This window comes from Capra hircus, chromosome 12, assembly GCF_001704415.2.
Source record: "Capra hircus breed San Clemente chromosome 12, ASM170441v1, whole genome shotgun sequence".
NCBI lineage: Eukaryota > Metazoa > Chordata > Mammalia > Artiodactyla > Bovidae > Capra > Capra hircus.
Window position 1 is genome coordinate 52546377 of NC_030819.1, and position 22021 is coordinate 52568397.

The following is a 22021-nucleotide window of genomic DNA, read 5'->3' on the forward strand; positions in this document are numbered from 1 at the left end:
ACAATAAAGACTTGTGTTCAATGTCTCATTTTACCAATGAGAAACCAAGAGAGGAAAGCAAAAGAGCTGACACGTTTACAGCAGTTTTATTCATAGCTGCCAACATTGGGAAACAGGCAAGACGACCTTCAGGGGGGTGACTAGACAAATAAACTGTGGTGCGTCCAGACGGCAGAATAGTATTCGGTGCAAAAAGAGCTGAGCTATCAGCCATTTGAAAACAAATGGAGAAACCTTCAACTGCTGCTGCTAAGTTGCTTTAGTTGTGTCTGACTCTGTGTGACCCCATAGATGGCAGTCCACCAGGCTCCCCCGTCCCTGGGTTTCTCCAGGCAAGAACACTGGAGTAGGTTGCCATTTCCTTCTCCAATGCATGAAAGGGAAAAGTGAAATTGAAGTCGCTCAGTCATGTCTGACTCTTAGCGACCCCATGGACTGTAGCCCACCAGGCTCCTCCATCCCTGGGATTCTCCAGGCGAGAATACTGGAGTGGGTTGCCTTCAAGCATAACACTAAGTGGAAGACAATCCAAAAAAGCCATATACTGGATAGCTCTCACTATCCGACATTCCGGAAAAGGCAGAGCCTTGGAGACAATGAACAGATCGGTAGTTGCCAGGTGTTACAAGGAGGGAGGGTGAACGGGGGGCACAGAGGATTCTCAAGCGGTGAGACCACTCTGTGAGATGCTGTCCAGATGGGCGCTTGTCACCATGCATTTGTGCCAACTCAGGATGGACAGCACCACCCCAAGAGTGAACCCCAAAGTGAGCCACAGTTCTGGGGGATGACAAGGTGGCAGTCAATATCGGCTCATGGACTGGTACAACTGTGCCAGGCGGATGTGAGAAGTTATAAGCAGGGGAAAACTATGCCAGGCAGACGGGTATTAGGGAACACTGTACTTTCTGATCAATTTTTCTGTAAATTGAAAACTACTCTTAAAAAGAGTATAGATTTAAAATATAAGTAAACAAAAAGCTGCTGAGTGAACAGGACGGTCAAGCCAGGGACACAGACCTTTACTATTTGAGAGCTTTGTCCACAGCAGAGGGTCTCTGCTCATCCAGGTGAGCACCCAGAAACCCACCCCTTGAGTTAGTGACCACCTGACCAAGGTCTATGAAGGGAGAACCAGCACCATTGCATCACCAAGACTCAAGAACACTTCCATCAAAATCCAATTCTATGAGTGCGTCATCCCAACCAGCAGATTTTGAGGTTCACATGAAAGAACAAGGGTTGGGGAATCAGCAATATTCAGGGGGGTGGTGTTGGAGTAACAGGCAGGGAGAGACAGGTGCCAAGTCAAAAGCCTCTATTAACACAAGGTTAAAGTTGGATTATTACATGAAATCAAGCATTTTAATTGCATTTGTGAGTAGTTTGTTTAAGCCGGATGTGACTGTGAGATTTTTATGACCCACAAGTGACAGGGGAGTCGGGGGACCTGCCCAGGTTTCCATGGAGGCTGGGGAGGAATGCAGCTCAGAACTAATTCATGGGTCCCCCAGGAGCAGAAAAACAAAGCTGCTCTACAGTCACACCCCAGACGTCATGCTTATTCAACTAGGAGATTACGTAAGGGAAAGAAATGTTGAGGGATGTGTTTCTAGGCGGAAACTCAAAAAAGAAACCTTAGGGAGTGACAGGGCTTCCCTGGCGGCTCAGACGATAAAGGACTGGCCAGCAAAGTAGGAGATTCGGGTTCGATCCCGGGGTTGGGAAGATCCCCTGGGGTAGGGAATGGCAACCCACTCCAGTATTCTTGCCTGGAAAATCCCATGGACAGAGGAGCCTGGCGGGCTACAGTCCATGGGGTCACAAAGAGTCAGACGCAACAGGGCGACTAACATTTTCACTTTTTTTCAAGGACTGATAAGCCCAAAATTCAGAGTGACGGTTGGTTACCTCTCAGGAGAGGTTGTCAAACTTACACATGTTACATATGTTCTTTGTACAAATTAAGTGTTTAATAAACTCATTTTAAGAAGATACACGAGTGTTAAGAAGGATAAGGCAGAAAACACTAATATTAATAATGTACCGTAACAGGACTAAGCAGGTGAGAGGCTTCCCAGGGGGCACTGGTGGTAAAGAACCCACCTGCCTATGCAGGAGACATGAGAAACCTGGGTTCAACCTCTGGGTCAGGAAGATCCCCTGGAGAAGGAAATGGCAACCCACTCCAGTATTCTTGCCTGGAGAATCCCATGAACAGAGGAGCCTGGCGGGCTGCACTCCACGGAGTTCCCAAGAGTCAGACATGACTGAAGTGACTTGGCACGCATGAATGCAGGCAAGTGGGTGGACTGATCACCTGGCATCAGAGAGACCTGTGTTCAAATCCCTACTGCAGATCTAGCAGCCACTTAACCCTAAACAAGTGATACAGCTCCCACATCTGGAAAAGGGGGGACATACTAGTATCCTCAGCTGGAACTGGGCTAAATAGTAACTTGCCTGTTGAAGAGCTCAGAGGCGTCTGGGAAAGAGAGGAACAGATCCCATTCGGACCACTGACCACGTGCCAGAGGCCATGGGAACCCTACGGGCACAGACCCACTGGATTATGTCCAGGTCATATAGTAACAAACAAAGGAGATAGAATTTGAACCCATGGACAGTCCGACTCCAGTGCTAGCTCCTGGCCATCAAGCTAGTCTTCCTCTCTGATAAAACCCCTATATTATTATTAATAGTGTTGCTTACTATCATAAACATTAGGTGGCTTAAGCAATTAGGTTAAAAATTACCTAAACATCGCTAACATGGGAATACTTGACACAGAAGCAATTTATTTCAAAAAGAACCCAAAGGCAGAGAACCACCTGGCCAGTGTGATCAACATTGTCATGTGACTCTCAGAAATTCCAATACATTCAATTCTACACAAAACGATAGGAGCCGAGCTCGATCAAAGAGGCAACAGTCTTTCCCAGCCCTCCCCTAACCTGTTCCCCAGCCACTTAATCTGAGATGACACATGCAGCCCTAAGTACCACATGTTAGAAGAACAGTCACTGCAACTCGGCCTAGACAATGGTCCGGCACCCACGTCCTTTCACAGACAATAGAAGGATCCTGGGATGCTCAGCTTTTAACACAAAATTTAGGAATTTTCCTATGTAAGGAGCACAGATTTACTCAGACGTGCATCCTCTGAGAGAATCAGTGCATAGAATGCAGTCCTTTTAGTTCTGGGACAAAGAATTCATGAAGCATCAGGCGTCTAGCAGTTCAAGACGGTTCAGCGGCCACAGAGGGGGCTGGATGCATCACCTCTGAGGTTCCTCCACCGTAGGTTTTATGATCCTGAACAAACAAACCCCATCTCCTAAAAATGCAATCCTTTCAGAAACAGTAGAAAGGGCCCTTAGGAAGGGCATTGCCCACTTCGGATGCCCTGCAGTCATTGCTACTTACAGCTCTCCTAATCCTGCTGAGTCCCAGACGCCTCTCAGGGTCCACACCCTCATGAGCACACGTGGGACAGGCCCACACAACATCTGGGACAAGAGCAGAGTGGAGCAAAATGCACTGCTCACTTGCTGAACCAGATGTCCAGTTTTAAGTCCCCACAACACTTACTTAGGAAACTGTCGTGAACTGAGCCGCCCCAAAAACAATGCTTCACGGTGACCGCAGACCACGCTAAACCAGGCGTCCAACCAGACCTAACCAAGCATACAATCACACTTACTCAGGCCCCAGATGGGAAACGCCCACAGACCTTGTCACCTGAGTCTAAAGATTTCATGGCGAAGGGTTTCAGAGACCTCGTGGCAATTTCTCCTGTTTCTGGAACACCCAGCAAAACCATCTGTCCTTGACATAAGCTTGCCGCCTGATTCCCACGTCCATGCTGGTACGGAGCGGGGAGGCGGGGGGATCTGACACGGAGCACAGTCACTTTAGAAACAAAACAAGTGTAGAGGAGGGGGTGAGGGGAGGAGGCGCTGGAAGAACAAGGCTCTGCTTCCGGGAAACCGAATGTCTGTCACACCCTGTGCACTGAGCCCCGGGCATCTGGTAACTTCAGGAATGTTAGCGGCCCCTCTCTAATCCTTACACACATTTTAAACAGCAACCAGAAACGGAAACCCAGAAAAGGGTGGCGCTTTCAATACCACATCAGAGCGGGTCCCATAGGACTCCCCAAAGACAATCTCATTCTCCAGAGACTGCCTAATTTTGACTTGCTATTTCCTGCTGATTAGGTGAGTCACAGGTTAATTTGTAGATTATTTGCGTCCCTTAGCGATGCAGATCATTTCTGCCTTTCAGAAAAGATAACCACAGAGGTCACGGTTGTACTGCCTGTGGGGCGTTAGCCGGTTTTGTCTCCCATTCAGCAAACCTCTCAGCCTTTCCTGACTATCTGACCCCTTCCCCCAGCACCCTGAGTCCCCTGCCCTCAGCACCCCAGCCCCCTACCCTCACTCATGGGGTAAGTCAGTCTCTGACACATGCTCACCAGGGATTTAACAGGTTACCTGTGTTTTAACATTGTGAAAATTGCGCTTTGATACATTTAATCTATATTAAATCACCATGGTCTCATTACTCTTTTCCTCTGTAATTTTCTACTGAGTCTGTGTTATGTAACAGTTTTTGTCATTATCCTCACACACTTTTAACTATCTTATACAAATGTTATAGATTTAGACAGCAGAAATAAACAGCAACTCTTCCTCTAAACATGGGTCTTTTTCAAAGACTGAAAAATAATAAAACATTAAAACAATAAGAAGTTCTACCACAAAGATAAGGTTTCTAAGTAACTGAGTCCCCTTTTTCCAATATATCTGATCACTGTCCATCTATACTGGCACCTGGATGCTCGCTTCAAACCGGGCTCCTTCTCAAATTGGTTCTCTCTAACTACTCCAGTCTAATTTAGAAATCATGCCTGTTATTGTCTCTTAAAATACACTGCTGCTAGGTCACTTCAGTCGTGTCCGACTCTGTGAGACCCCATAGACGGCAGCCCACCAGGCTCCCCCGTCCCTGGGATTCTCCAGGCAAGAACACTGGAGTGGGTTGCCATTTCCTTCTCCAATGCATGAAAGGGAAAAGTGAAAGTGAAAGTGAAGTCGTGTCTGACCCTTAGCGACCCCATGAACTGCAGCCCACCAGGCTCCTCCGTCCATGGGATTCTCCAGGCAGGAGTACTGGAGTTGGGTGCCATTAAAATACGCTACTTTCTACTAATGTGTCGATTTCTTTAGACCGCAAACAACCTTTACTGAACATTAAGTGACACATACCGTGGCAGACGTGTTTGAACAAAGAGGCAAAGAGGAAACCAGAACTGCGGTCATCTTTACTTGGCTCTCTGCAACCCCAACCCCCCGGATGCTTCTCAAAATGCTTCTCTACCCTCTGAGTGCTTTCACTCTTTGCTGTCTCTCGTTCGTCTGTATTGTTTTTACAGACGTTAGATTGCAGTATGCTACTTGAACCTACTTAGCTTCTGGAGCTTTCGAAAATCTCCTCTGCTCCACTCACCCTCTGACCAACCCAGATCAGACGCTCCCACGGGTGCAGGATCTGCGGTCTGGTCACGCCTGTCTCTGCCCCACCCGCAGCTCTAACAACCATCTTCTCACCTGAGGACCCGGGCCTCACAGCGGGGGTAGGACTCCCGGGAGGAGGCCCAGGCGGGGCACCACTGGGAGATCACTCTTAGCTCTTCCCCACACCCTCTCAGCACAGCCCCAGCTCCAGAAATTCCTGAGAACTTGACCGTGCCTGACCCCCTTGGGGGGAGCGAAGGGATGCTTAGAAAGAGTAGGCCACGTGACCCAAGTCAGAGCAAGCTCAGGTCCTCCCAGCTGCAAACTGTCATCTTCAATGAACACTTCAGCGCCCCGGCCCCAAGTCTCCAAGGCAACTCTGGTCCTGTTCACTTCGCCTTGCGCCTGAGCTGCTCTATCAGGCGCCAGTGCTGCTTCCTCGAGCACCTTTGTAGGCTCTTTGGGGAGTGACATACACACACCACCATATAGACAGTGACACAGGCAAATACACGCAATATCTTATAATAATCAAGAAGGGAAAGGATCTGAAGAACACACACAAAAAACAGAATCGCTTTGCTTTACACCTGAAACTAACACAATGCTGTGAATTAACTGTACATCAGTTTAAAACAAACAAACAAAGAAAATCCATATTAAAAATAAAAGGAATCCTTCATACAAAAAAATACATGGATAACATCTCTACACTTTTTTATCCCTAGTTCGGGGACCAATAAATATTTACTAAATAAACGGATGGCTTAGAAAGGACGGTACAGAGCTGTCCTCCGTAAATCAGAACACCTCCCAGCTGTCTTCTTGTTGCTGCTTTTGGCTGCGCTACATGGTTTGTGGGGTCTTAGTTCACCAAACAGGGATTGAACCCACACCCTCAGCTATGAAAGCACGGTCTTAATCACTGCCCAGCCGGGGAATTCTCAAGGTGCAGCTATTTTTAACTGTTCTTTAAGACTGTTTTACAGTAAGATAAATGTTAGATAGCTACTATGTGAATATCACAAGAGAGAATGCAAATTCACATGACTGTTAAAGACTGGAGCTGACACCTCACGGTGACCAGCCTCTTGACACCGAGGCTTCACTCCACGGCAGCGTATCTTCCTTCTCACCATGGTGACAGGGGCTCCACAGAGGAAACCCAGAGAAATGCTGACCAGCACACCTCTCACCACATTTCAGCAACAGTAGAAGGCCTTGGAAATATTACCCCAGACTCCTTAAGAGGTTTTGAAAACTCTGCATGAAATTAAATGGTGCCACTTTAATTTCTTGTTCAAATGCAAACTGAGGCGATAAAATTGAGCTGCAGTTTTCCCTATAGAGCGGTCATTCAGATAATACAGAAAACGGCTAATTGACTTTCAACATTCATATTAAAGAAGACACAAAGTTTACAGATTACCATAGTAGCCGAGAACACAGCCCCAGTCCTGCAGAGAGCTACCTGCCATTAATCTAAAACACCACTTGAGCTAATGCAGTCAGCCTTTTCTTCTCGGCCAACTTGTTAACAGGGGTTAATATGTACCTACATTAACCAGGTTAACTTCTCCCAGCTTCCCTCTCGTCCCCAGGGAAGTGAAACTAGATATTGTTAAAGTGAAACCAATAGGTCAGTTGCCTGGAAGACAAAGACAAAGAAACCAAAATCCTAGAAAATCTCACCTCACAGAAAATGGGTGCCTGCATAATTAGGAGTTTTCTAGAATACTGTGTTGTTCTGGACAATAACAAGTGTTGACAAAGACATGGAGCAATCAGAGCCCTCTTACACAACTGATGAGAATGCAAAATGGAGCCGCCACCTTACAAAACAGTTGGGCAGTTTCTAAAAAAAATATATGAAACATAAAGTTATCATATGACTCAGCAATTCCACTGCTAGGTGTTCCCAAGAGAACTGCAAACAAGTCCACACAAAAACTCATACATGAGTGTTTGCAGCAACATTATTCCTAACAGTTAAAAAGTGGAAACAAACCACATATCCATCCACTGGGGGAGGAGGAATAAGCCAAATATAACATACCCCCAGATCTGAACATTCCTTTTCATAAAAAGAAGCACTAATACCTACTACACATGGATGAACACTGAAAATATTGTCCTAAGTGAAAGGAGCTGGTCCCAACAGGCAACATATTATGCCATTCCATTTAAACAAAATGCCAAGAATGGGCAAATCCATGGGGACTAAAAGCAGACCAGCGGTTGTCAGAGGCTGGGGGTGGGGTGGGGGGCGGGGGCGGGTGCGGCGGGGAAAGGCTGGGGAAACTTTTATGGTGAAGGACTGGGCAGCCCGGCATGCTGCAGTTCATGGAGTTGCAAAGAGTTGGATACAACTTAGGGACTGAACAAGTGCTCACTTCCCACGAATTCAGCCGTAATTCATCTTCACAAGAGACACTGTTTCACCTCCTATGACAACAAATAAGCAGCCTGCAACTGATCTTGGGGAGGATAGAGGAAATCACTGATTCATGCCCAGCAGGTGAAGACTCCACATGCGTTAAGCAGGTGGAATTTTTAAACAGCGCACAAGTGAGTCGGCCACAGATACTTAGGTGCCAGGAAGGGGAAGTCCCTGTCCTTTCAGCCTGGCCCAGCGGCCAGCTTAGTCTGAACGCCTATGCAGTCATCGTCAGGACCACAGTTCTGGTTTAGAAGATGTGAAATAACCGTCCTTTATAAAGTCACGTGAGGGGAAGGTAGGATGAAAAATCAGCAGTCCCTTCCCACAGCCCATGAATGATTCAAACATCCAAAGGAAACAACTGCAGCAATATTGGGAGCCCGTGCCACCCGCCGGCCACATCCCACCTCCCACAAAGGGCCCGGGACCCTCCTGTCCAGGTCCTGCCCTGCTCCTGCAGGCCACGAGGGAGAGGGAAATCTCAGGGTGATTTTAGTTATGTGGACTTTCCTTTCTTTAAAAAAAAAAAAAAAAAATCCTGTTTTGAATGACAGAGGTTGAGGGCACTGAGAAACGCACATTTAAACCACTGCACATGTGGGCACTCGCCTGACACAACTGCACGTCAGCTCCACGTACAACCAGGTCTCATTACTCTAGAATCTGCCCTTTAGGGCCCCTCTCAGTGTGCAGCGGGGGCTGCACAGTCCATGTAACTGGAGGCAGCAAAGACCAGGAGGCACCGTGGGGGACCCCGCTGCTGACCTAAATGTGGACCCACAGACGGGAAGAGGGGCCTCTGTGGTCCCCTCTGGACTTCTCCCATGGACCACCATCCCCTGATGACTATCTCATTGCGATGCTCGGAAACTCTACGAGGATGAGGCCGCATGGGTGGCTGCCCTCCACCCATGCTTCTGCCAAACTTCTGGAAGAGGAGGCTGCAGAGGACCAGGCAGCCCCTGGGCCCTCGAGGGCCTCCGGGAACTCCGGGCATGGCCCCCGTGTAACCTGAGGCCTCAGAGAAGAGGTCTGGGTTTGCCTGCTCCCCTCCTCTTTCCTGGGACAGTGAAGGGATTCCTGGGTCTGAGAGCCTGGAAGCACGTGACCAGGGGCAGCACAGGTGACGCTGCCTTGAAAAAAGTAGTCTCCTGCCAGTGTCTCAACAGAGAGCCCAGCGCCTGCCGGAACGGCCTCCCAGAGGAAAGGATTATAAAAGGCTCTTTGTTGATCCCACCCCGTTTGCACAAACCCGCTCCTACCCGTCTAACCCACACGAAGGCCCTTTTAACTGAACAGCAAATCAAGTGTGACAGAATCACCTCCTTGATAAATTAGCTGATTAGAATTTCCTGAGGACACATAAGCACCCAATGCATACGATTTCCTACCCTACCTCTTGAATTGCTTTCTTTTTTTCCTCCATTTCAAGATGGATTTTTTTCCCCAATAGTTCTGTTGCCCATTTCAAACAAGCTGCCCCATGGAGGACCTCTGGAAAACCTGTACTTTCCGCACAGAAGACAAACGTGCCCACTCCATCACCAGGATTTGCTGTCGCTTCCTGAAACCCAATGCTGCAGAATCCTGGTAGGTAACTTCTCTCCAGCGAGGGAGCTGAGCGTAGAAGCCTGACTCAGACCCTGATGCCAACAGAAAGTCATGTCAACTGCAGCCCTCAATCGGAGGCATTGCTGAGGTTCTGTCTGCATGCAGGTCTCAGGGGACCGGGCCCAGGGCTCATGGAGGTCTCCATGGCTCCCAAGGGTCCAGCCACCTCCGGGCTCTGCCCATCAGTTTTACTGGGCTGTTGCTGCTGCTATTCCACCCCCCACACCTCTCGCTGTCTGAAGGTCACTTTCAGCCCCTACACTCCCAGTACATGACCTTGGCATATCCTTGACATGCTCTCAACTTCTGTCCCTAGTTGCACCACTAATTTCCAATCGCTGGTGAGGCATCACATTTTCCTAGTCACTCCCCAGCTTCCTAATTTTCTACTTTTACCTTGAAGTTAATTCTTCTTCATGTGAGCAGGTGGAAGAGAGAGGGCTTTTTAGTGTCCACACAGGGAAACTGAGAACCCAACTCTCTCCCCATTGGGAGGTGGTGATGGTTACGTCATGTGTCCACTTCACGGGGCCATGGTGTTAGTTATTTGGTCAAGCACTAGTCTAGATGTTGCCCTGAAAGCACACTTTAATGTGATTAACAGTGAAATCAGGAGACTCTGAGGCAAGCAGATGACCCTCCATAAGGTAGGTGGGCCTTGTGCAATCAGTAGATGGCCTTACAAGATTGAGGTCCCCCAAGCAGGAAGGGATCCAGCCTCCAGACTGCCTTTGGTGCAAGATTGCAACATCGACTCTGGCTGGAATCTCCAGCCTGGCCAGCTGCCTACAGACTGTGCTCTTGCCAGCCCCATATGAGATGATTCTCTAAAACCAAGCATGTCCTTTGTCTCTCTCTCTCTCTCTCTCTCATATCAGGTCTGCCTCTCTGGAAGAAACTATTAAATTTCAATAATTAAAGACCTTCAACAAAATGCCTCAAGCAACCGTTAAAATGCAATGCTTTGTGTGTGAAGACAAATGACTCGCGTTGTTTTTGTTGTTCAGTTGCTCAGTCATGTCTGACTCTTTGCCACTCCATGGACAGCAGCAGGTCAGGCTTCCCTGACCTTCACCATCTCCCAGAGCCTGCTCACACTCATGTCCATTGTGTCGATAATGCCATCCAACCATCTCATTCTGTTGCCTCCTTCTCCTCTTGCCCTCAATCTTTCCCAGCTTCAGGGTCTTTTCCAATGAGCTGGCTCTTCACATCACGTAGCCAAAGTATGAGAGCTTCAGCTTCAGCATTAGTCCTTCCAATGAATATTCAGGGTTGATTTCCTTTAGGATTGACTGGTTAGATCTCCTTGCAGTCCAAGGGATTCTCAAGAGTCTTCTCCAACACCACAGTTTAAAAGCATCAATTCTTCAGTGCTCAGCTTTCTTTATAGTCCAACTCTCACATCCATACATGACTACTGGAAAAAACATAGCTTTAACTAGATGGACCTTTGTCAGCAAAGTGATGTCTCTGCTTTTTAATGCACTGTCTAGGTTTGTCATGGCTTTTCTTTCAAGGAGCAGATTTGCAAAATGAGAACATATTCAAAGACTAGATATGCAGAACTGTCAATAATCACGATGTCAAAAATAATGGGCTACTGGTGGACTCAAAATTAAAGAAGGAACTCCTTTCAGAGGTAAAATCCAAGTGCTAACTGAAATTTGGTTCTTTCAAATCTCAGTCTTTCAATTCTCTGCACTGGTTTATTTCTTACAGAATGGATTTTCAAGTAGCTTTGGAATAAATTATAGCCTTGAGTCAGAAAAATCTAAATTACAGGCCCCTAGAAAAATCATACACACAACAGAACGTTGCCAATAAATAAAATCCCTTATGAAAAAAATCTTTCATAAAGCAAAGCAATAAAATTTTACTATTTAGTGCCTATCAGGCACTCTGGGAACAGTTACAAACAAAAGCATTTATGGTATAATCTTTGGTCACACAAACTAGCACCTACTTAGTGCCACAAACACACATCACAGTGAGGTGCCCTGGTCTGCATTGTTAGGAAAGGCTTATATTACATTACATAAACGGGGAGAATGCCCAGATTGATAATGAACACAATTACAGAGTAGGTCCCCGGAGAAGCAAAATGCAATGTAAAACGAACGCACTTTTCAAAAGACTGACTCCCAGCGCCTGCCCTGAAAATTATGAGCTCTTCCTGGTGGAAAAACTCATTAAAAAAAAAAAAAGTGTTGATTGCTAAGCCATATCTGATTCTTTGCAATCCCATGGGCTGTACCCCTCCAGGTTCCTCTGTTTGTGGAATTCTCCAGGCAAGAATACTGGAGCCAGTAGCCATGCCCTTCTCCAGGGAACAACTCATATGTCCACTCAAATCCTGTAGCAGTAAAGCATCCCTCACTTTTGGTACATGCCACCACTTGACTTTGGACTCAGAACAAAAATAATGGGTTTTCCTTTAACTCCAATCTCCATTAAGATAACAAAAGAGCTATTGCATTTAAAAAACGGCAGTTGGGGCCCATCCTACCTTTCCAGGTCTTCAAAAGGCCACCACCAGGGTTGTACAACACACAGTAGGGATGAATTTATTCTAGGTCCTGGTGGCTCCACGGGAGAGCTCAGACCATGAAATTATCAGAGCTTTGAACTTTGTCCTGTGCGGAACACAAAAACCCACCAGTGTGATTTGTAGGTTTGTGCTGCGGCCTGGCATTAAGTTAATGTGTAACAACAATTACACATCAGAGAGAAAAAAAATCAACAAGTTAAATATATACTTCAGAAAAACCCAAACTGACAACAACAGCAAGAAAGTGGTAATCTTGGCAGTGCGGCATTTTCCCCGCTTTCCCGCTGTGTCGGGCTCTTGCTTAGGACCAGGCGGCAGGCGTGTGGATGCTGACGGCTGGACCCACCTCTGACCCAGTCAACAGGGCTGGGTTCTCTCCAGCTGCATGGCTTGGGTTTCAGAACAAAAGCAGTCTGACTACTTGGGTTCAGGTAGAACCAAAAATTCCTCCCAGAGGATTTTCTGTATGGAATTTCAACACCCAAATGAGTTTAACTCTGATTTCTCAAAATGAGTCATTCTCAGGGAGCACAGAGCCCAGATACCTATTCACAATCAGCCACTCATACAGGCTGTCAGTACTTGCCATGAATAAAGAAGCAGCTAGTCATTATTTGAGATGATTTAAAAACAATAATGAATATAATTTAACTCTCAAAATCACTACATGCCTTTCTTTCTTTGGGGGCTTTCTTAGGGAGTGCAGTGGTGAAGGACCCACCTGCCAGTGCTGGAGACCCAATACACAGGCTCGATCCCTAGGTCGGAAAAATCCTCTGGAGAAGGAAACCGCAACCCACTCCAGTATTCTAGCCTGGAAAATTGCATGGACAGAGGATGCTGGCGGGCTACAGTCCGTGGGGTCACCAGGAGTCGGCGACAACCAAGCACTGATTACACACACACAACCACCAAGGACCTACCGCTCAGCACAGGAAACTGCTCGATGCTACGTGGCAGCCTGGCTGGGAGGGCAGTTTGGGGAATGGATACATGCATATGTATGACTGAGTCCCTTCCCTGTTCACCTGAAACTATCACAGCATTGTTTGTTGATCGGCTAGTTTTTAAAAAATTAAATTAAATTAATGTACATCTGTGTTTACTAAATAAGTAGTCTCCATTTTGTAAACCATTATAAATCACATGTCTCACGTCATTCCATCAGAAGAAAAGGAATCTTTCTGAAATCCTGTAATCTTTGTCAGAGACTCATAGGTGGACTGTTAAAGGTTTACTTGGGCTATGTGGGAACTTGATATATGTTAATTAATAAAACTGGATGAGGACCACTCAGGTGGACCAGTGGTTAGGACTCCGCCTTCCAGCATGGGGGGTACAGGTTTGAACCCTAGTCGCGGAAATTAGATCCCACATGCCACAGGTTATGGCTTTAAAAAAAAATCTGAATGATTTGTAATATTTAAAAAAAGAAGTTGCCAGTGACTCCTCACTTAGCACCCTGTGTAACTTCTCATGATAGTCCTGGGAAGGAAATTAGCTTTTCTGGGTGACTTTTAACAAGTTACCTAACCTCCCCAAGTTAGTCTCCTTCACAGGGTGGGAGTGCTAATGTCTGCTCACTGCTTTATGCAGGGACCGAACTAAGACATGCAAAACCCAGGTAGCCCCATTTCAGAGGACACACACATGATCATCTTAAAAATCACACAAACTCAGGGCAAAACCAGGATTTGAACAAATGCTCCAAATTCCCAGCCCCAGCGTGGAGAGGACATGTGGGTCCCCTCTCTTCCTTCCTCAGCCCAGGTGCACCGAAGGTAAGGCCACCGCCAGCCAGTGGAGAACACGGCAAAGCAGTAAAAGCCTTGATTTGATCTCTGAAAACTTTCCACGCAGAAATAGTTCTGAGCACTAAGCTTACGGAGTGAGGACTCTCGGTCCATTGTTCCCAGTTCTGCCTTCATCCTGGTTTGCTCTGGTGGCATTTTCCACAGAGAAGAATCATGTCTGCCCTGAAGAAAATCCGTATTCATTATAGTTGATTTACAGTTGAAAATGTATGTTCAATTTATCTGATTTTTGAAACACTCGGCCCTCTGTTGAGGCTAAAACAATCTCAACATGCACATAACGGAAAATGAGATGAAGAGATTTAGATCTAGTAAGACAGAGAGAGCCTTACAGGATACCGGAAATAGAAACTCAGAAAAAGGCTTTAACCTTATCACTAGGAAGTCGTGCGTGCAGGTAGGACTCTTTCTCTACCTTTGCTCGTAAGTTACCATGAGTAAGAAACCTATGTGGGTAGATGTCTTTCTTGAGAAGCTCCACACACCCTAATCTCAAATGTAGCAATATAGTTAACACCTGCTCTTTGAGCTCCCTTCCTCCCCCCTGCTCCACTCCACAACCCCCCAGCACCTCCACCACCCTGCCAGCACAGAGAGCAGTGCCTGGACAGTCACCGTGGTACCCGCCCCACCCCCGGGGGTCTCATCAGTTTTGTTTGGATGGACTAGGCCTTATTTAATGGACCTGTGTAACAAAGCACAACGGCACAGTGAGTTTTCTAATACATCTCAAACCTGCACAGCAAACTAAATTTAACCCCATTAGTAGCACCCCACTCCAGTACTCTTGCCTGGAAAATCCCATGGAATGAGGAGCCTGGTGGGCTGCAGTCCATAGGGTCGCTAAGAGTCGGACACGACTGAGCGACTTCACTTTCACTTTTCACTTTCATGCATTGGAGAAGGAAATGGCAACCCACTCCAGTGTTCTTGCCTGGAGAATCCCAGGGATGGGGGAGCCTGGTGGTCTGCTGTCTACGGGGTCGCACAGAGTCGGACACGACTGAAGTGACTTAGCAGTAGCAGTAGCACCCCAGATAACTAGAAATGAAGGTTTTGACAAAGTAAGGGATACAGCTTAAGGAAAGATACAGACAGGACCATCAAATCACAGCACTGAAGCCGCACTAAACTCATCTTCCCACCGAGGGCAGGGGAGGAAGCTGCCTGCCTCTAAGAGCCTCAGGCAGGATCCTAGAGACAGGTGGCACGTCACCCAGCCTGGACTCCTTCACAAGGCAGGATTCCTCTTACAGGGAAGAAAAGCCCACAGAGGAGTTTTCCACAAGTAGGTGAATAATTTCAACACCGCCTTTCACTCAGGCATTTACTGGCTGCCAGACTATACAAGGTACTCATGAGGAATATGAGCGCACCATCCCGGAGCCTTCAGCTCCTCCTAAACGCCAGCAGCTGTGCTATGCACTCCTCTGCAGAGCCTCTCGGAATTCTCAGAAGAGTCCAGGGTAGCAGGTCCCCATCCTGGGCGGCAGGTGAGGAAGCAGGGGGACTCGGACCAAGACTGGCTGATTCTGCAGCCCACGACCTCTAGCATTTCCTCAAGGGAAATTGAAAGTCTTCTATAAGAGCTTCCAGAGACATTCCAAGGAATTATTGGGGGGGGGGGGGTGGGAAGAATGCTCCTTTGTCAGAGAATTTAATAAGGAAAAATTTCAGCTAATCAGCCATTAAAATTAAGATATTGAACCAAATTATCTATTATTTCAAATACATATTAGAACATGGTTAATTTATTGGAGAAATATTGAATATGTGTATTAAATATGGCTAATATCAGCTTCATTCTCTAAAAGGAGCTTAGTCTAGTTCAGTCGCTCAGTCGTGTCCAACTCTTTGTGACCCCATGAACCGCAGCACGCCAGGCCTCCCTGTCCATCACCAACTCCCGGAGTCCACCCAAACCCATGTCCATTGAGTCAGTGATGCCATCCAACCATCTCATCCTCTGTCGTCCCCTTCTCCTCCTGCCCTCAATCTTTCCCAGCATCAGGGTCTTTTCAAATGAGTCAGCTCTTTGCATCAGGTGGCCAAAGTATTGGAGTTTTCGCTTTAACATCAGTCCTTCCAATGAACACCCAGGACTGATCTCCTTTAGGATGGACTGGTTGGATCTCCTTGCTGTCAAAGGGACTCTCAAGAGTGTTGTCCAGCAACACAGTTCAAAAGCATCAATTCTTCAGCGCTCAGCTTTCTTTATAGTCCAACTCTCACATCCATACATGACCACTGGAAAAACCATAGCCTTACTAGATGGACCCTTGTTGGCAAAGTAATGTCTCTGCTTTTCAATATGCTGTCTAGGTTGGTCATAACTTTCCTTCCAAGGAGTAAGCATCTTTTAATTTCATGGCTGCAATCACCATCTGCAGTGATTTTGGAGCCCAGAAAAATAAAGTCAGCCATTGTTTCCACTGTTTCCCCATCTACTTGCCATGAAGTGATAGGACCAGATGCCATGATCTTAGTTTTCTGAATGTTGAGCTTTAAGCCAACTTTTTCCACTCTCTTTTTAGGAGCTTAAGCCATCAGATATAAGTCATTATTTAGTGGTGCTAATAGCACAAACTACTGGAGGTTTGGGGGGAAAAGAGGAGTGACTGTTAGTGGGCATGAGGATTTCTTCTTGTGTTCTCAAATTGACTGCAATGATGACTGGCATGATTCTAAATATACTAAAAACAATTCCTCACTTTAAATGGATGAGAGGTAAGGTATATCAATTATATATATATATTTTAATTGACATACAATCATGTTGATCAAACCAGTCAATCCTAAAGGAAATCAACCCTGAACATTCATTGGAAGGACTGATGCTGAAGCTGAAGCTCCAATACTTTGGCCACCTGATGCGAAGAGCTGACTCACTGGAAAAGACCCTGACGTTGGGAAAGACTGAAGGCAGGAGGAGAAGGGGGATGACAGAGGATGAGATGCTTGGATGGCATCATCAACTCAATGGAGCAAAATCTGCAAGACAGTGAGGGACAGGGAAGCCTGGTATGCTGCAGTCCACGGGGTCACAGCAAAGAGTTGGACATGACTGAGCAACTGAACAACAACAGTTGTGTTCAACTGCAGAGCAAAGTGATTCCATATACACATATATACCTACTATTTTCCAGATTCTTTTCCCTTACAAGTTATTACAAAATGTTGAGTATGATTCTGCCTGCTACACAGTAGTCCTTGTTGGTTATCGATTTTATACATAGTAGTGTGTGTACGCTGGGTGTATACACAGTATGTCTTAGATAAATTAGGTGACTTCCTGGAACCGCACTGTCCCCTGTCTGTGCAGTGACTCTGGATGATGACAACCGTATATATGCCAAGTATACTTCACAAAGCTGTTTAAAAAAGAAGCAAGTGAGGCTGCTGGCTTTGCTGTGCTGTCAACTCATCCCTTTGTTTAATTTTTATTTTCTGTGGATTATAATCGATTAACAGTGTTGTGTTAGTTTCAGGTGTACGGTCAATTCGTTCTCTTTTCATTTTTATTTTTAATCAGAGGATAATTGCTTTACAATATTGTGTTGGCATCTGCCGTACAACAACATGAATCAGTCATAAGCATACATATGTCCCCTCCCTCTTGAACCTCCTGCCCCCACCTCCTCCCCAGCCCACCCCTCTAGGTTATCACGGAGCACCAGGCTGGGCTTCCTATGCTACCCAGCAGCTTCCCACTGCCTGTCTGTTTTACACATGGGCATACGTCAGTGCCACTCTCTCCATTCATCCCTCCTTCTCCTCCCCCTGCTGGGCCCACAAGTCCGTTCTCTGTGTCTCTGTTCCTGCCCAACAGCTCTCACTCCCCTGGAGCTCGCAGACTAGAGATGACAATGGAAACATCTGCGACTAAGTAGGGAGGAGGGGGTCCCTTATCATCACCCAGATTCACTGCACAGACAGGGGAACAACGAGGCTCCAAGAAGTCACCTGATTTGTCTAAGGCTCACCGTGCCAGCCAGACCAATGGATGCGCGCCCAAGCTGTTGTAAGGGCATTTGATGTCTTTCTTCCAAATATCTCTAAGAACTTGATATCACAGTTAAAAGCAACAGTGAATCAGGGCAGCAAAGCAGAGTCCATCCCACCACACTGCGATTAACAGAGGAAGAATAAAAGCAGTCAAGTAGAGCATTTCCCACTTTCTTTTTATACTAGGAAGAAAGAGGATGTTCTTTAATGACATGATAAAAAATAAAGTTTGAGCCTATTATTCTCAACCATTAATAGCTCATCAACCAATCACCTACCATTTATTTAGATACTTGGAGCTTCCTTAGTGACTTACCAGGAAACACGGTAATGAAATTAAAGAGCTACAAGGAGAGAGAAAGAAGACAGGACCTTCTCCAGGGATCAAGCCAGGTTCCCATGTGCTTACTCTGTCCTTGGACTGGCCTGGCCCCATTAATCAAAGCAAGTGGTTTTCTGGGAAATAACGTGCTTTTGTGATCTGAAAAAGAGATGCTAGAGGAAAACTACGATGCCATAGGGAAAAGGAGAGCAACCACTGTGATATATTTAACTGCATTTTCTCACTTCGTGCTGTGTTACATGTAATAGAGTAAGGTCTTTGCTGCCCTTCTGTAACTGTACCTGGTTAAACAGGTTAAACTAACGGTGTGTTTACACAACGACGTGAGGTAACGTCAGTATTGACACTGATACCAGATCTGTTTGTACTTAAATCCAACAGCACTTATGTAGATATTCTTTATATAGCTATGTTACTATAACTATACATGGAAGCTTCTATTTTTTTACTATACATGGAAGCTTCTATTTCTTAAGAAACAACACATAAAAATGGATGTAAAGTATGAAATTTATACTTGGCCTCTATTTTTTAACAGACTGAAGAAAGAAAGCGTACAGCCGGGGTTGAGCAAATCCAGACTCCCTGCACCTACTTCAGTGCGTGGCACTCGGGAGACCTGCAAGAAGGGCCAGGTTTTTAACTGAATGTGACTCTACAACCACGGGATAAAAACAGCTTCTCCGCATGGCACACTTAACATTGTTTCTCAAATTTAAGTTGTGTCATCTGAAACTAAAACAATCTTCAAAATTTAATTTACTCTTCGGTTTCCCAGCAATCAGTCTTTATGGAAGCCATTGAGATTTCTAGGTTTTCTTCTGTGGGAGAATAAAAAATACTTGAGTCCATGTCTCTCTAGTTAATTTTTATATTCTCAAGAGCTAGCACCACGTCTGGAACAGAGGAATTACTCAACATGTTTTTCAGAATAGATTAAAAATATAGCTTTATATCAATAACCCATCACTCTGCTCTAGATCTAATTAAAGACTGAATACTTAGTAAGCAGTGAGTTAGTTAACTAATAAAAACTAATCAACAAGAAGAAACCCAACCAATCTTGAAATACCTCCAGTCCTGGTCAGCACCTCCAGCTACCTGACCTCTAATTTTGATTGAGATTTAGGACGGTTTTCGTCAGTCTTTCTAATCCTAACACAACAGTGTAATGAAATGGCCCTCTGGTACCCACATTTCCAATAGAGAATATAAACTCTACCCTCCCCTTGGATGGTTGTCAAAGTTGCCCTAAATTAACAATATGGATTATTATGGATTTTCAGTCTCCTTATTTTCACCAAAAAATATTTAAAACAAAATACTCCATTTCAGGATTAAAAGCATTAACAACAGGATTAGAAAGGCACAGTACACTCCACCCTACAACAGCAGAATATATTCTCCTCATAGCACACGGAACATAGATCAAGACAGACAATATCCCAGGCTATAAAACCAACTTCAAAAACGCTTAACTGAAATCATACAGAATGCATTCTCCAACCATAAGGGAATAAACTGAAAATCAATAACAGATGTGAGGAAATTTTCCAAACATCTGGAAACTAAACATACTTTTAAATAACCCACAAGTCATACATATACACTGTGGAATATTACTCAGCCATTAATAAGAATACATTTGAATCAGTTCTAATGAGGTGGATGAAACTGGAGCCTATTATACAGAGTGAGGTAAACCAGAAAGGAAAACACCAATACAGTATACTAACACATATATATGGAATTTAGAAAGAAGGTAACGATAACCCTGTATTCGAGACAGCGAAAGAGACACAGATGTACTGAACAGTCTTTTGGACTCTGTGGGAGAGGGCGAGGGCGGGATGATTTGGGAGAATGGCATTGAAACATGTAAATTATCATATGTAAAACAAATTGCCAACCCAGGTTTGATGTATGATACAGGGTGCTCGGGGCTGGTGCACTGGGATGAACAGAGGGATGGGATGAGGAGGGAGGTGGGAGGGGGGTTCAGGATGGGGAACACATGTACACTCATGGTGGATTCAAGTCAATGTATGGCAAAACCAATACAATATTGTAAAGTAAAATTAATTAATTAATTAATTAAAAAAATAACCCACAGGTCAAAGGGGAAGTCTAGAGAGGAATTTTAAAAAGACATTTAACTGAATAAAAATAAAAATTAAATGTGACATATCAAAATTTACAGGACAGAGCTAAAGCAGTGCTCTGAGGAAAAATTACAGCATTAAATAAATACATAAGAAAATAAGAAAGAACTCAAATCAGTAGTCTAAATTCCCACTTCAAGAACGTAGGAAAAAGACAAAATAAACCCAAAACAAGCAAAAGGAAAGAAATATCAGTAACAAAGGTAAGAGCAGATAGAAAAGAAAGCAGATAAATAGCAAAAATCAGTAAAACTAAGAGCTAGCTCTTTTAAAAGATTAATAAAGTCAATAAACTTCCTAACAAGATTGACCAAGGGAAAAAAAAAAAGATAGAAGAAACAATATACCAATATTAGGAATGAGATGAGATAACACTACCCTCCCTGCAGACATCAAAAAGATAGTAAGAAAAGAAAAAAAAAGATAGTAAGAGAGTACTATGAACAACTCGACACACAAAAAATTGGACAACTTAGAGAAAATGGTTCACGTGCTCAAAAAACAAAAACTACCACATCTAATACAGTATGAAATAGATAACTTCAACAGACATTAACCATTATGGAAACTGAATTTGTCATTTCAAAACTAAGAAGAAATCTCACTGAAGAATTCTACCAAATGTTTAAAAAAGAATTAACACTAATTGCATCCTTAGTCACCCAGGAAATGAAAGGCATTTTCTGTGATTAGACATTGTATGAAGCTAGTATTACCCTGATACCAAAATTAGATAAAGATAGTACCCTACAACACTAACAAAACCAAACAAACAAAAATCCAACTACAGACCAAGATCTCTCATGAATATAGACATAAGAACGCTTAATAAAACCTAAGCGAATATGAGTGAGTGGAGTGAGTGAAGTTGCTCAGTTGTGTCTCACTCTCTGCAGCCCCATGGATGGCAGCCCACCAGGCTCCTCCATCCATGGGATTTTCCAGGCAGGAATACTGGAGTGGGTTGCCATTTCCTTCTCCAGGGATCAGTTCAGTTCAGTTGGATAGCAATATATAAAAATAATTACACACACGATCAAGTGGGTTCCATTTGGGTTTATTTCAGGAATCCACTGGTCCAATATTTGATATATTAATCAATATAATTCATTATATTAACAGGCTAAAAAATCATAATCATCTCAATTGATGGAGAAAAACACTTGATAAAGTTCAGTCATCGTTTAAAAAAAAAGAAGAGCTCAATTTCCTCAACTTGATAAGGCATATCTGCCAACGACCTACAGCTAACATTACACTTAATCGTGAAAAGACAGGATGCCCTCTAAGATCAGAAAGAGGCAAGGACATTTGCTCTCACACTCTTATTCAACATAGTGCAAGAAGTTCTAGCCAGTTCAATAATGCAAGAGAAGTACATGAAAGGTATACAGTTTAGAAAGAAAGAAATTAAATCATCCCTATTTGCAGATGACATAATTATCCACATAGGAAGTCCTAAGGAATCCACACAAAAAAACCCTAGAACCAAAATCAATGAGCTCTACAAGGTTATAGAACACAAGTTAAACACAAACACAATTTTTTTTACTGTATTTCTACATAGCAATGAACA

At 44.8% G+C, this 22021-nt stretch overlaps 1 protein-coding gene across 2 annotated transcripts in view; it reads right to left on the minus strand.

Moving 5' to 3' along the window:
- The window catches only part of SPATA13 (spermatogenesis associated 13), a 106785-nt gene that overhangs the window by 73340 nt on the left and 11424 nt on the right, over nt 1-22021 (minus strand). The window contains exon 1 of one of the 2 annotated variants that reach the window (XM_018056563.1): nt 12080-12489. The exons of the other annotated variant lie outside the window; for it this stretch is intronic. The gene's annotated coding sequence lies outside the window, so the exon portion shown is untranslated. Of the gene's footprint in view, nt 1-12079; nt 12490-22021 lie in introns of those variants that run through there. 2 annotated transcript variants of the gene reach the window in all.